The sequence below is a fragment of the Ceratosolen solmsi genome, unplaced genomic scaffold (assembly GCF_000503995.2).
Source record: "Ceratosolen solmsi marchali unplaced genomic scaffold, CerSol_1.0 scaffold30, whole genome shotgun sequence".
In the NCBI taxonomy this organism is placed as follows: domain Eukaryota; kingdom Metazoa; phylum Arthropoda; class Insecta; order Hymenoptera; family Agaonidae; genus Ceratosolen; species Ceratosolen solmsi.
In genome coordinates this window covers 6758731-6773236 of record NW_011948421.1, presented here as the reverse complement: position 1 = coordinate 6773236, position 14506 = coordinate 6758731, and the positions used below count along the sequence as shown (strand labels likewise).

Below are 14506 nucleotides of genomic sequence, written 5' to 3'. Positions count from 1 at the left end.
TATTTATATTTTTTTGTATTATTATTTATATTTTTTAATTATTTGATTTATATATAAAAAAAATTTTGATCTGGGAATATATATTTTAAGATATATATATATATATATATCACTCTATCTCATAATTAGATTTATCATTTATTTATTTGAATAGTACATCTATTTATCTAATAACTTCAGTTCAAATTTGATTAGCTTTAATATAAACTTTAATTTAGCTATAATAATAAAAATATCAAGTAATAATTTATCATATTAATTATAAAAAAAAATATTTCTGTAAAATCATCATCTGTATTATCATAATACCATCATAATATTCTTATGTTTCATATAACTTTCATAAAAAATTTTGTACGAGTTTCATCAAATTTTCATACACGTTCATACTAGTAAAATAAATTTTATATAAAAATAAAAAAATGATTCGATTGTTTTAAAGAAATGTCGACAAATATTTCAAGTATTCGAAGCAATTTTGAAACCAGTAATATTATTTATATTAATATGTATATAATCTTTTATCCATATTTAAATTTTTAATATATTACAACTTTTTTGCTACTATTTAAAATAATTAAATAAATGTTTATGCATAGTATTATACATTGTTATATTATATCACTATACAATAAAGTTATTTTACTATAAAGAATATTTGTATTCAATCTTAATTTCAAAATTCAACGAGAGTAAATTAAAACAAATGTTAACATATTAACAAAATATTAAATCTGTTTATATATTATTCTCTGATAATTATATTATTGATTTAATTTGAAATTAAAAACATTTTACATATTTTTATCCTAAATATATTTGCTGTTTTACAACACCAATTTTACAATTATTTCGTTCTTAATAATACATATTTAAAATGAACAGCAATGTAAATATTAAAATCTGTATTTAAGAACTAGGGCTTTCTATAGATTTTTGTAATTCAGTTGTATATTTATTTATTGTAAATAATAATGTACACGTAACTGCAGGAAAAAATATTTAGATTTTTCATTTTCTCATTTCAAACATAAAGAAATTTATAGCTATCAGAAATCAATACATTAATTAAAATCTTATATGAAAAACTTTCTTCAAATGTTTGTCGCTTATCAATCTATTTTTAATTCAAGTTCTTTCAAATAATTTATATATTGATTTTTTTTGTTTTTTTTATATACATATTTTTTATGAAAACTAAATTAACACAATCGGATACAAAAATGAATGAGAAACACCAAAAAAGCGTCGGAGGGAGGTAGTATAAAGCGCAAGAGAAAAAGAGTGAAAGAAGTAGAACAAGGCATCCTCAAACTGAAAACACGTTTACGCTTTTGCATCAGTGTTGCGTACGACGGTGATGACGTCGCCAACAGTTAGGTTATAATCAATACAACTTTTATTCATTTTGTGGTTAAATTTATTTTAATTCATTCATCGTTGTAATGTTTTGAATCTATCAATTACCCAGATTTAAGTGTACAATCAACTAAAACAATCACTTTTCATATGAATAGTTGTTTTTATATTTTATTATTTGTAGCATGTTTAATTTTAATTATACTATTTATAACTAATCGATATCTTCAAAAATATCGGATAACAGTACTAGCAGAATATTTTATTCAAAAAAAAGTTAACTATAAACATTTTTTAACATAATGGAACTATAAAATTTTGAAGAATATATTAATCTTTAAATATTTAAATTAATTATAAATATAATTTTTTCTTAAAAAATCAAATAATAATTTAATAATTTATTATGTTAGATAATATAATTGTTAATTCAGTTAACTCTTTAAAATCAATCATCCATATACATTTTTAATTATATTTAATTATCAAAACTATGTAGTACATATAAAGTTAATTCACAATGATAAAAAAAAAGGAAATAAATTAATCTACGTTTTGAAGCATTACTTGGATTTGCATAACTACATTGCGTTCCTCTCTACCTCTTTGCTTCTAAGTGTATATAATTCTATGTGAACCATAAGAATCATTATTCAACATTATTCCTTTTGGATATTCCCAATTCTTTTTTGATATGCAGTGGATCTGTTTGTATTATGCTTTGTCTTTCTCTATTGGTTTATGAATAATAGACTCTAACAAGACTAGTTCAATAGCCTATAATCAACACTGCTGTTGTGAATAGATAATGTAAGGCAGAACTCAAACGTATTTGCAAGTGCAGTCTTAATTTAGATCTCCTCTTCCGCTTGCTAAACACAGTATATAACATAATAACAATATATACAGTATTTTCTAATGTCAGAATATTGAAGATTTTAGAAAAGAAATTTAGAAAAGAATATTTTAAAAAAGGGCAAATATATATTTAGAATCTCCTACGTAAACCCAGACATCCAATTTAAGGTGTTATATTTGATATAATAATAACATTTCGATAAAATTATAAAAATTCATATACTGTAAAAGATAAAAGAAGTCCCAGGACGTCATATTTCATTACTAATAAGATTCGAGATTTTATAGCTTTGTGTAATTATTTTTTATTTATTTTTCGCCTTAGAACATAAAAATAAAATTCATAAATTATAAATTTTTAAAGTAATAAGCATATAATATTTCAATTGATTAACTTATTTCTTTCTAATAAGGATTCTAATATTAAAAAATTTAATAGTTTTGATATTATAAAAATATTTTCAAATTTCTATTTACATATTTATTCTAATGAAATAAAATATAAATTATGAATGATTAAATTTACAATTATAAAATTTACACATACATATTTTTTTATTATAATTGTCAGGATAGAATCATTGCATCAAACAATATAAAAATAGAAGTTTATGGTATAGAGCATTTATTGATTTTTTAAAATAATATTTTTTATGATTCGATTAAAATTTAAAGTAATTATTACATATTATATTTTAAATATAATGTTTAATTTATTAAAATTTGTACAAGTTTTATAATTTGCAGTGCAATTTAAGTGAATTTTTTTAATAACTGAATATATCACATATGTTTATGTAATTCATATGCAATATATTATATGCAAATTTTTAAAAATTGAAGCAATATAAATAAGACTAAATATAAAAGTTATTTGCTATGAATGAATATACAGTAAATAAACTATAAGATGAAAAATTATTAAATGTTATAACGTTTTACAAATTAAAAAATATTTCAAAATAAATTGTTATTGTACAATTATTTTTAAAGTCAATAGTACAATTAGTACAATATTGACAATTATTAAAATTGAATTACAATAATTAAAATAAACATTATATTTGTACAATACAAAAAAAAATTTTGAAATATGAAAGTATTATAAAGTAATCTACATGAAATATTTACTTGAAATTCTAAAAAGTTAAATTGAATTCTGAAGATAATTTATAAAGATATATATCATTTATAATTATAAATATCTTTTTACATATAAAATTGATATTGATTTATTGATATTATCACTATATTGATGGAAATAAATAATTTGTATAATAAATATGAATTATTAATAAAAATAAATGTCAAAATAAAAAATTAAAGTTATATTATAATATTATTATTATTGTTAGACCTAAAATAATCACATTTTAATAATCATTATCTTATTTTTGCAAATATAAATGCCGCACGCAGAGTCCAAAATAATCGAATATTGAGAATTTCAAGTCGATTTCAATACTATCAGTCTGATCTTGTGTGTCAAAAAATCTATAGGATTCACTTAAAGGCCAAAAAACGTATATCGTTGAAGGTTAAAGAATTAAAAATTTAAACAATACATTAAGAAAATATACAATTTACTTTTTGAATTATATATAATATATTTTAAAAACTAATTGTTTACAATATTAGATTTATATAAAAAATATATAAAATTTTTAATTGATTATAAATTTTTTGTCAAACTTGATTATGAAATTATTTCTCAAAATAAATAACATTGTTCGTTAAAACGTAAAACTTATATAACTATTGCAATTATAAATTTGATTGAAAAAATGTTTTGGACCCTTTCTTTTATTTTATGAAATAAAATATTTTCATGTATTGATTAGAATAATAATAAATATATGTATATGTTATAATAAATATAGCATATGTTATAATAAAATAGTAAAAGTTTCTTTCTTGAATTAATAACATACGTTCACGAATTTATCGTGGAATGAGCAAAATAACACTGTTCCATAAAATAAATCTTTTAATTTAATCGAAGCAGCATTATTTATATTTAATAAGAATATCATCTCGATGATATGGTTAGCATGTCAAACAACTATCACAAGGTTATCAAGTTAAATGAAAATACAGCTTTTGTGTACTATGTTCTGAACAAAATTTAAGATTAGGTAAAAAAAATATGTAATTTAAAAATTTGTGATATAAAAGATCCCATATAAAATTAAAATTATTTGTTCATTAATAACACATACACCCAGAAAATTAAATTACTCGATCATTTAAATAAAAAAAAATTAGAATAATAATATTTTATACCCAAAGTATGTCATTACTACATACTTTACTTACTTAGGAAATTAATATTTTATTAGTATTGTTATTTATTTAAAAACTATGACTCTTTACATATTTGTTTTTGTAGACCTTTCAAATTGTATATAATAAATAATAGATTACTTTTTTACATAAACAACAGAAAAATTAGACTCACGAACGATATTACTGAATACATATTTCCTCTCACCTAAAACAGAATAAAATATGTATGTTAATTATATAATATTGAAGTATTTTCTAAAAATAAAAATGTAAAATTTTTTTAAGCAATTTTTTATTCAAATAAAATGATTCAATCCTTATAAATAAAAAATATAAATATTAAAATTATTTTATTATTTATTAAACAATATTCAATGTTACTATACTACAATTTTAAATCTATTAAATTCATAAAAATTCTTAATTTAAAACAAATATTATCCTTTTATTGATTTATAAAACTTCAAGTACTTTTAAAAAACAGTTGAAAATACGATATAATTCAAAATATCGATAATCAATACATTAAGTAACACTATAAAATTTCAAAGTGCAACACAAAACATTTTAATCATTCGTAGAATAAGCATTTTGCAACTTTTTACGAATTATTTAAAAAAAGGATGTAATAAATATTTATTATAATTCCTATTTATACAATTTAATTTAAATTTACAACGAAAATTTTTTTATAAAATTACAAGAATAAGGGATATTTTTAATTGAGGCCTTTTAAAAGGTTTCCAATTAAAATATAAAATAGTTTAAAATAAAATATTATTTTATTAAAGTAAATATTTTAAGAATACAAATTAGAGCAATTATTCAGGTTTTTTTTAATATAATTATCTACCGATTGTAAAATCAGGTTTAGAAACAGCGCTTTTAAGTTTTTAAAATATTTATAAGGAAAAACTATTGTTCGTATGATTATTCCGCTACGCTTAAATACACAGGATATCTTTCGTTATATTAAAAAAATTCTGATAAAACATCACTATTCTTTTTCTGTTACTCTATACTGTGCTGAAAAACCAATAAGGGTTATCATAATTTTGATCGTAGTTAAAATCATGGTAAAATCTAAAAATTTGAAAAGTATAATAAACATAGAATTTAACCATGTTCAATTACTGCAAACGAATATATATTTAAATAAAAGACCAACCTAAATAAAATTTTAGATAACTCATTGTTGTTTAAATTTTAGATTCGAAATATCTATCGAATAAATTATTATTTATGAAATCAAAAACTTTCATTAAAAACTAGTTCAAATGAATTTTTTTGACACGTATGTACTGCTTTTCTTTACTGAAAAATTGTTATAAATCAGTTGTAGGCTTTATCAGTTGTAGTTTATGATTGATATACTTAAAATTCTGTATAAAAAAAAATATATATATATATATATATATATATATATATTAACAATTTAAATCTATTTGACAGATACGTATATAACAATAAACTTTTACTTAATGCAATTTCAATCTATTGCATACAAATATATAATTATATAAATTATATTTTTCAATTATGAAAATATTTTCAATTGCAATATAAAGCCAATAAAATAATAAATTATTTAATATATTAATAGTTCTTGACACTAAGTATCGTGCAATCTATTTCGATAAAAATATTCACTAAAAAAATTCAATTTATTTAAAAATCTCTTAATATGTTATCGTTTAAAATCTATTTTTAATACAAACAAATTTAATATAAATTTGCTTTCTTTAGGAATTACGCACAGTACACACAATTTGATATCATCAAAACTTTATTAATTATAATTTTTCATTAAGAAGATTCACGATCATATATAAAATATTATAAGTACAATGCCTTTTTTTCATTATTTGTAATTTTATTTACTTAGTACAAGTGAATAAAAATAAAAATAACACAATCGAAAAGTTTATAAAATGATGTTATTAAAATTAATTTTTTATAATTAATATTTGGCTTTAGTGAAGAAGTTAGTTAATTAATTCAAGACAAAAAGTTTTTAAGTTACTGCTCTAAAAAATGAATCAACGTATTTCTGATTACTTATATTAATATGTCTAATTATTTCAATATTGTTGTATTACAACTTCATTTGTTTAAAAATCAAAAACATTTTTTAATATTAAAATATTATCAAAAAATATAATTAATTATTTAAATATTAGCTACTAAAAAAGTAAATGTATTAAATATAGAAATATAATTAAACGATGATCTTTCTTCTAAAAACATTTTATAAATCTGTATCTTATTATATTAATCACATCTTATTATATTAATAGATTGTTTTTGACTGAAATTTAATATCTAAATAGTAATGCTTGTCAAGCAATAGTCTACAGCTTCACATGATTGAAAAGTATATACTGATCTTATAACATTGTCGCTGTGTTTCTATCTCTTATTTTCTTATTCTTGCATTTTCATATACAATCATGTGTGATTCATTATTTCTTTTAGGAATTTCATAATCACATATCTCAGTAATTAAACTAAATACATAAATTTTCTTCATAAATTTATTACTAATATAATTAAATTGATATAACTGAATTGTATAAAAAAATCTTTTTTTTAATTTGCATATATTTATTATAAGTAAATAAAATTACTTTTAATACAATCATACTATGTTAACACAATACTAATATGGAATACATAATAAAGTTTTAAAATTTGATCTAAATAAAATAATCTTACTCTGTAAAAATTATAAAAATAAATTCTACATTACATAAAATTATACAGTCACTAGATTAAAACTAATTAATGATTTATATGTAAATAAACATTAAGAAGATAAGGAAATAATTATAAAAACTTTTTTTAGTCTTTAAATGTTCATTCTTTTTAATCATAAATTTCACCGAATACTGTATTGTACATTTTTCAAATTAACATACATTCATTATAAAAAATCAATTTTTACTATAATAAAATGAAAGAGCAGTATTAACCCAAATTAAATTAATATTTAAATATAAATTAATTTGCTATTAAATATAAAAAGATAATTTGACCTAATAAAATAATGTAATTTGAAATTGTTGGTGAAAATAGTAATTTATTTTAAAAATGAATTTAATCAAATAGAATTTGAGTGAAATAATATTTAGATATTAAATTTATTTATATAAAACAAATATTGATTAAGTTTTTTAAATTATCCTTTTAAATTTATGCCTATAATATTTCAAAATCAATTCCTTTTTAAATGTATTCAAAATATTTAATATTAATTTATTACCATCCAGAAGCAAATAAAGATTATTAAAAATACATTTCAATTCCCACTAGGAATTGACTTATAAGATAATTTAAATACTAATATGATCAAATACTAAGCAAATTTTCAAACAAAACATAGATGCTAATAAAGTAAATTAAGTAAATATAAAAATAGAATTAAATGAATATTTTTCATTTAAAAAGATTTTACAATAAAATTATGCTATTATATTTCAATCATGATATTTATTATCCATTACTTGAGCGGTGACGTAATAAAGTACTGTATCTTCACATATTTAAAAACTATACGTCGATCTTATAAAATATTTGGCTGATATTTTCATTTTTTTTAGATACGTAAAGTAAAAATAATATATAGTCCATTAAGAATGACGTACATATACAAATTAATGACATGTTTTTTACATGAATAACGTTAAGTTCCTAAACCAATTCAATGTAAATATACTCTTCAAGTGCTATATTACATATATATATATATATATATATATATATATGTGAATGTACAAATACAAAAAATGGACGTATACTGTTGTATACTCATGAATGAATGTAGGCCAAGGCGTCGATACGAAATCTGCGTCTACAAAAAGATAGCGATGATCACATTACATATTCTACTTCCAGCATCATGTACAAAAGAAAAATATAGTTGTACTTTTGGACTTACATTTATTATAAAAATATCTTGCTTAAAAAATGGTAATTCCTAATAAATTTTAAATAATGAAAATTATGAATAAATATTATGATCATATAATAATTATTTACTCTTTTATTTATTAAATAATTAATTTTTTTAATTTGATATTGAGAAACCTATAGAATAACATATACATATTACATGAAATTTTCTTATTATTTAATTCACATAATTATATAGAATCTTTTTATTGATATTTTTGTCAATTTTCTATTATATTTCTTTCATTAATTTTTCAATTAAGTTCTGTTATTTATAATTTTTTCAATTATTTCTTAATTGACTTCTTATTTCTTTTCGGTTGATTTCTCTTAAAACAATTTCGACGTCATTTGCTCTTGGCAGTATATGGTTTTATAATATATTGTCTAAATTGCTTTTAATTTCTAAAATATCTATTTATAATATTAATAATCTCTTTTAGAAAGACAGTTTCTTCATTTATTAGATCGTCCTTAGTTAAAACATTACCTACGCAAAATTCATGTTTTCATTATACTAATAAAATTATCTAATATTAATTAAATTAAATTAAAATAAAATCTAATATCAAATCATTGAAAAAGTCTTCTTATACATTTTCTTTATAGTGCCGAAATTTTGTCTACATAATAATTAATAATATACGCATAATGGTAATTATCACTGCCATCAATTTGAATTAACATTTTTGTAAATTCAAACATTTTTTCATTCAAGTATTTTAAAAAATGACAATAATCTGATTGAAAGAACCATATAGATAAACATAAAATTAATCAAACTAACATTTTGTGCTTACGCATGAATAACAAGTTTGTTTAAGTATTATCAATTGTTATGAAATAAAACAATAGATTTTTATTTATATACTGATTTGATATATTAAATTACAATATATTATAAACAATGAACACCTGTCAAAAAACTAGATAGAATTGCGATACAACTGAAAAACAAAATATTTGCTCTTTTCAAGTCGTGTCTATGTTTATATTTTTTCTAATTTGGTAAGTATTATGTGCGTTTACCTATCACACGCAACGTACAAAAGTTTTGTTAATATATATTGATGAAAAGTTTTCCTTTTTTCTGATTAAATTTCCATGTATTCATGTGTATTCAACTTGAAAAATAACTAATCAAAGAAGATGCATACAATAAACAGAGTATATATTATTGAAGGAATAGTGTTAAAATTAAGTAATACTTATATTTATATTTAAATAATTAAATGATTGTCTTTAATAAAATTTTATTGCTTTCAAAGAAAAAATTATTTATTTATTTATTTATAGGTTATATATCTCGAGAAAAACAAAAAACAAAGAAATAGCAATGAAAAGTAATTATTTAAACACAGCAAAAATTAATGAGTAATGTACAAAGATCCTAAAACATTTTAGATATTTAAAAAATAATGTATGTATATTTTTTCCTTTTCGATCTTATTTTTTATCAAAGATTCTAAATAATTAAAAATCAAATTTCGCTTTTATTAAAATTAAGCTACAAACACAGATACCAACTTCTAAAGTAATTCTTAAATAAAAGATTATATGATACAATAATTCTACTATTAATCTCTTATATTCTCATCATACATTCAATAATTTAATAGAAATATTACATTTATGTTATATTAAATGTTATATAATACGTAAGTAAGTATTCTCTAAGATTGTTGTAGATGTATTATAAATGTTTCTACACATTAATATTAATTTTACAAAATTCCCTTTAGAAATAGTTATTTGCGAAAGAAAATTATTGATTTGATCTATTTCGAAAAATTGATATATAGATATAATTCGGAAAATTTTAATTTAAAGATTTATATGGATGTACTTACTACAAAGTAAATTTTAATAATAAATTAAATCATCTTTTATTTTAGAATAAAACATTAATCATTAAGAATTATATATATTATAATACCAATTTTAATTTTCATAAATCTATGTAATTTATATATAGATTACACTAATGAAAGTACGATCGTTCAATATTTAGTTCATTTAAATATTATTACAAATTATATTTAAATAATAAAATATTTCAAGGTTAATAAATTTATAATTAAAGCTATTTAATACATTAGATTATTAGATATAATACTTTCAAAGTTGGTATAAATTTGAATTGTTAATGTATTACTATGGTCAATATTTATTACTAATTTTTATATTATTATTTTTTGCGATTAATACTTACAAAATACAACATAAATCTTACAATAAATTAAAATAAGAGAAACATAATTAAAAAATTATTTATGAGAATGAATTATTATAATATAGTTAATTGTAAATTGTATAATTTTTCATAATTCCAAATACAAAATCTACTCATTAAATTTAAATTTCAGAAACAACAAGCCCAAAAGTAGTATGAAAACATTTTATTTCATTTAAAATTCATTTCATTTAAATGGAATTTTTTATGTTAATATATTATTAAAAAATCTAAATTTTGTGTATAAAAGCTTTGATTTATACAATCAATAATAGAAAAATGGTAGTATATATATATATATATATATATATATTATATACTTATAGCCGTACTGAATAGTTTACAATACCCAATTATTTTTTTAATTTGTAATAACTTTATGGATTACTTGAATTATATAATTATTACCCTATTGAAAATCATGTACAAATGAATTTTTCATTTGGTTTTATATAACTTTTGTTTAAGTAAATACCATCGCTTCTTTTTAGTATTCAATTTAATCAACTGAAACGATACATATGTGCAGTTAAATTATAACCAAGTAACATAAAAAATATTTTTATTATAAATTATATTATATTATTTTATCAGATTTAGAATTTATAAATTTATAAAAGTTTTATTAACATTTTTAAAATGATTGATAAATTGTAAAATATGTTTATTTTAATTTAAATTAGTTTTATTATTATTATAATCATTTTAATTATATAATAAGATTAATTATTTCTTTTAAAAATTAAAAGATTGTTATAATTTCACTTAGCTACTTTTAATAACTGTTCTTTATAATTCAACGTTTTTTTATATAATATTATTTTTATAATAACGTGAACTTCTATATTATTTAATAAAATATTAAAATATCAGTATATGAAAATTCTTGATAAAGTAAATGTTTTTCTTCAATAATCCTTTAATTTATTTCGCTTAATAATTTAATACATTATATCGTGTTCTGATACCCTACACATTCCTTAACTCACTTGAAGTTTATGTTTTCTCCGAATAATTAATGGGAAAAAGTTTTGAAAAAAATGATAAAGAAGATTAAAATATAGTGCATCTAGGTACCTGTGAAACAATTAAAGTTGCACTTGCATTCTTTTGAAGCCAGTATAACGTCGTATGGTCGTTCTCTTTGGAGGACGCGTCATCGCCCGTCACATGTGCATACATTTAACTCTTCTCTCTTTCATTTTCAGAAATGGGTTCCTAGGTTTTTATCTGTCTGTCTGACTATCTGTCTGTCAGTCAGTCTGTCTCTCTCTCTCTCTCTCTCGTCCTCCTATTCGCGCGCTACTCTTCAAAAATAAGTACAGCACACGCACCACTGTATATACGATGCTACCGGTACTGAATACACTCTCATTTACGCTTTCTGACGCGCTGCTGTTCTCTCGCAACTGCAGATATCCGTCGTGCCTCTCCCTCTTTTGCAAGTCCACGCTTTTTCCCTTAACTCATCGTCTTCTTCGTCTCTTCGTGTTCCCGTTTCCTTTTTCTAAATTCCTCTTCTTAACACTTACTTGATCCTTTGCTGATACACGTTAGGATGTGTGTCTAATATCACATTAGAATATATGCGAAAATTTTATCAAATGCGTTATTATTTTGGATAGTTCAAAATTTATCTCAGAACTGTAGATCAACTTAAAATAGTGTTTATGATTTTAATTCACGTATGTAATTAATACTAGATTTAGCTAGTCAATTGATGATCAGCTAGATATTGGCAAGATATACTTCAGCACTTTTAATAATAATCCGCTTTTAAATCTACTATATTTTGCATCCATTCCCCGTTTTCAGATTTGTGTTTTTTTTAATGAACGAAATTCATGCTGGATCATTCATGTTTCTTATAGTTTAGTAACTATAGTTTTCTCGACTTAGCAGCTGCAATTATCTCTTATCTAGTTACATTTTTAATGGTATATTCTACCTTCAAATTTACGAGTCAAGAATAATAATATTTTACGTTTAATATACACACACACACACACACACACACACGTGTGTATATATATATATATATATATATATATATATATATACATATTCATAAGGGCACATACATACATTTACGCACATATATACACCCACATTTATTTATTTATAGTAACTATAATTCGTGAAAGAGAATGTATTCACTATTAAACTAATTAAAGTCAAACTAAATATAGCAAATTTTTTACAAATTAATATTTTTGTATTCAAACTCTTACTTTTAGATTCCAAAACAACATTACCTATAATCAAAAGTAATGAAAATCGTTCAATACAGCTCTACTACTCCAATAATTGACGGAATCAACCGTTTTTGTTTCTATAAACTTACTAAGATTTCGGCGCACAGCGTGTTTTGTCACAGGCGCAGAAGAACCAAAGTAGCATCACCTCATCCCTTCCACTTCTCCCAACGTTATCGTTTTACAGCTTTTTGCGTGCCAAATTTAACGCGAAACTTTTACTCTAATTTCTTCTGTTAATTTCTAATATCTACTAAGTTAATTTATTTATTCATTAGCGGAATTTGTCATACCGGTAAATATCAATATTAATAATAATGACATTTTTGTCGTGTTGCACCTTCATCTCTCTATTAAATAACAATTCGAATAAAAATAATTCACCCTTTTATTACTTTTATTATTTCCAAAATCTTACAGTTCATTACCATATAATGTAGGTTGGCAATGAGTAACCGTATAGAAATTTTTTATGAATAACCAAAACATGTTGTATATACACGGTGTAACGATATAAGTTCAAATTGACAGAAGGAAGCCTTCATGCATACAACTCAAGGTAAACAATAATTGTAAAATTAAATAGACCCACGCAACACCGCGGTTCGCGTGCAACTGATTTGACGCTACTGATGCCGCAGTCTGGAGTTGTACACCCCACCGTGAGAATGTATGCGTGCGCACGATGGAGTGACAAGAGTAAGCGAGGCGAAAATGAAACTGAAACTCTTTCTCCTTTTTCTCTTTTATCTTTCTCATCTCTCTCCCTCCCTTTTCCCCACTTACATATTACTATTTGTATCACACTGGATACGAATCCATCCACCTTTGTCTCATTTCCTTGTTTTCTGAAAGTATACTTACAGCATTGACAAAGTGTCACATCATCAAACATACAAAAAAAAACTTTTTAAAGATATGATCAAAATTTTGTATAATTTTTTCAACTATTATATATTATTAATTATTTATCATTCTTTATTATTTAAATATAATATTTTATTCATAATATCGTAAGAATACCTTTCTATACCTATATATCATAAGAGTACGTTCTTATGAAAATATATTATAAGAGTTACCTTCCTTTACTTATCTAATAGTAAATGATGAAATTTGCAAATAGAGACATATTTTAAATAGTAAATATATACAATATGTAATAACAAATATATTTATATGTACTATAAATTAAGATGTAATATAAAACTTATAAATATATAGATATTAAATCACTTATTAAGTAAGTATCATTAATTTTGACATAATTGGTTTGTATACTAATTATAAAAAGTACATTTTAATTTATTATATATAGTATTTAGTTTTGTTAAAAGATGTTGGTTTTCCTTTAATAGTTTCGTTTTGCGATAGTTGATATAATCAATTCTCAATAACACTTCATCTCCATTCTCTCCATTAACAATAACCATTCACTCCATTTTTAACACGTTCTATTATAATTAAAGATAAACATGTTACACTAGTCATCTCTTATAATTAAATATAAAAGGTTTGTCACAATTAAAGAATAAAGTCAATCGACTTTATTTCATTATATTTT

General features: G+C 21.1%; 1 protein-coding gene across 3 annotated transcripts in view; it reads right to left on the bottom strand.

Annotated features, from left to right (window-relative positions):
- Oatp74D (Organic anion transporting polypeptide 74D) overlaps positions 1-13581 on the bottom strand; it is a 50454-nt gene extending 36873 nt beyond the window's left edge. For 2 of the 3 annotated variants that reach the window (XM_011498664.1, XM_011498661.1), the window contains exons 1-3: positions 13361-13581; positions 13032-13292; positions 4676-4708 (exon numbers count right to left, since the gene is read on the bottom strand). The gene's annotated coding sequence lies outside the window, so the exon portion shown is untranslated. Of the gene's footprint in view, positions 1-4675; positions 4709-11764; positions 11782-13031; positions 13293-13360 lie in introns of those variants that run through there. The other variant, XM_011498663.1, reaches the window with a different exon arrangement.
- Positions 13582-14506: the final 925 nt, after the last annotated feature.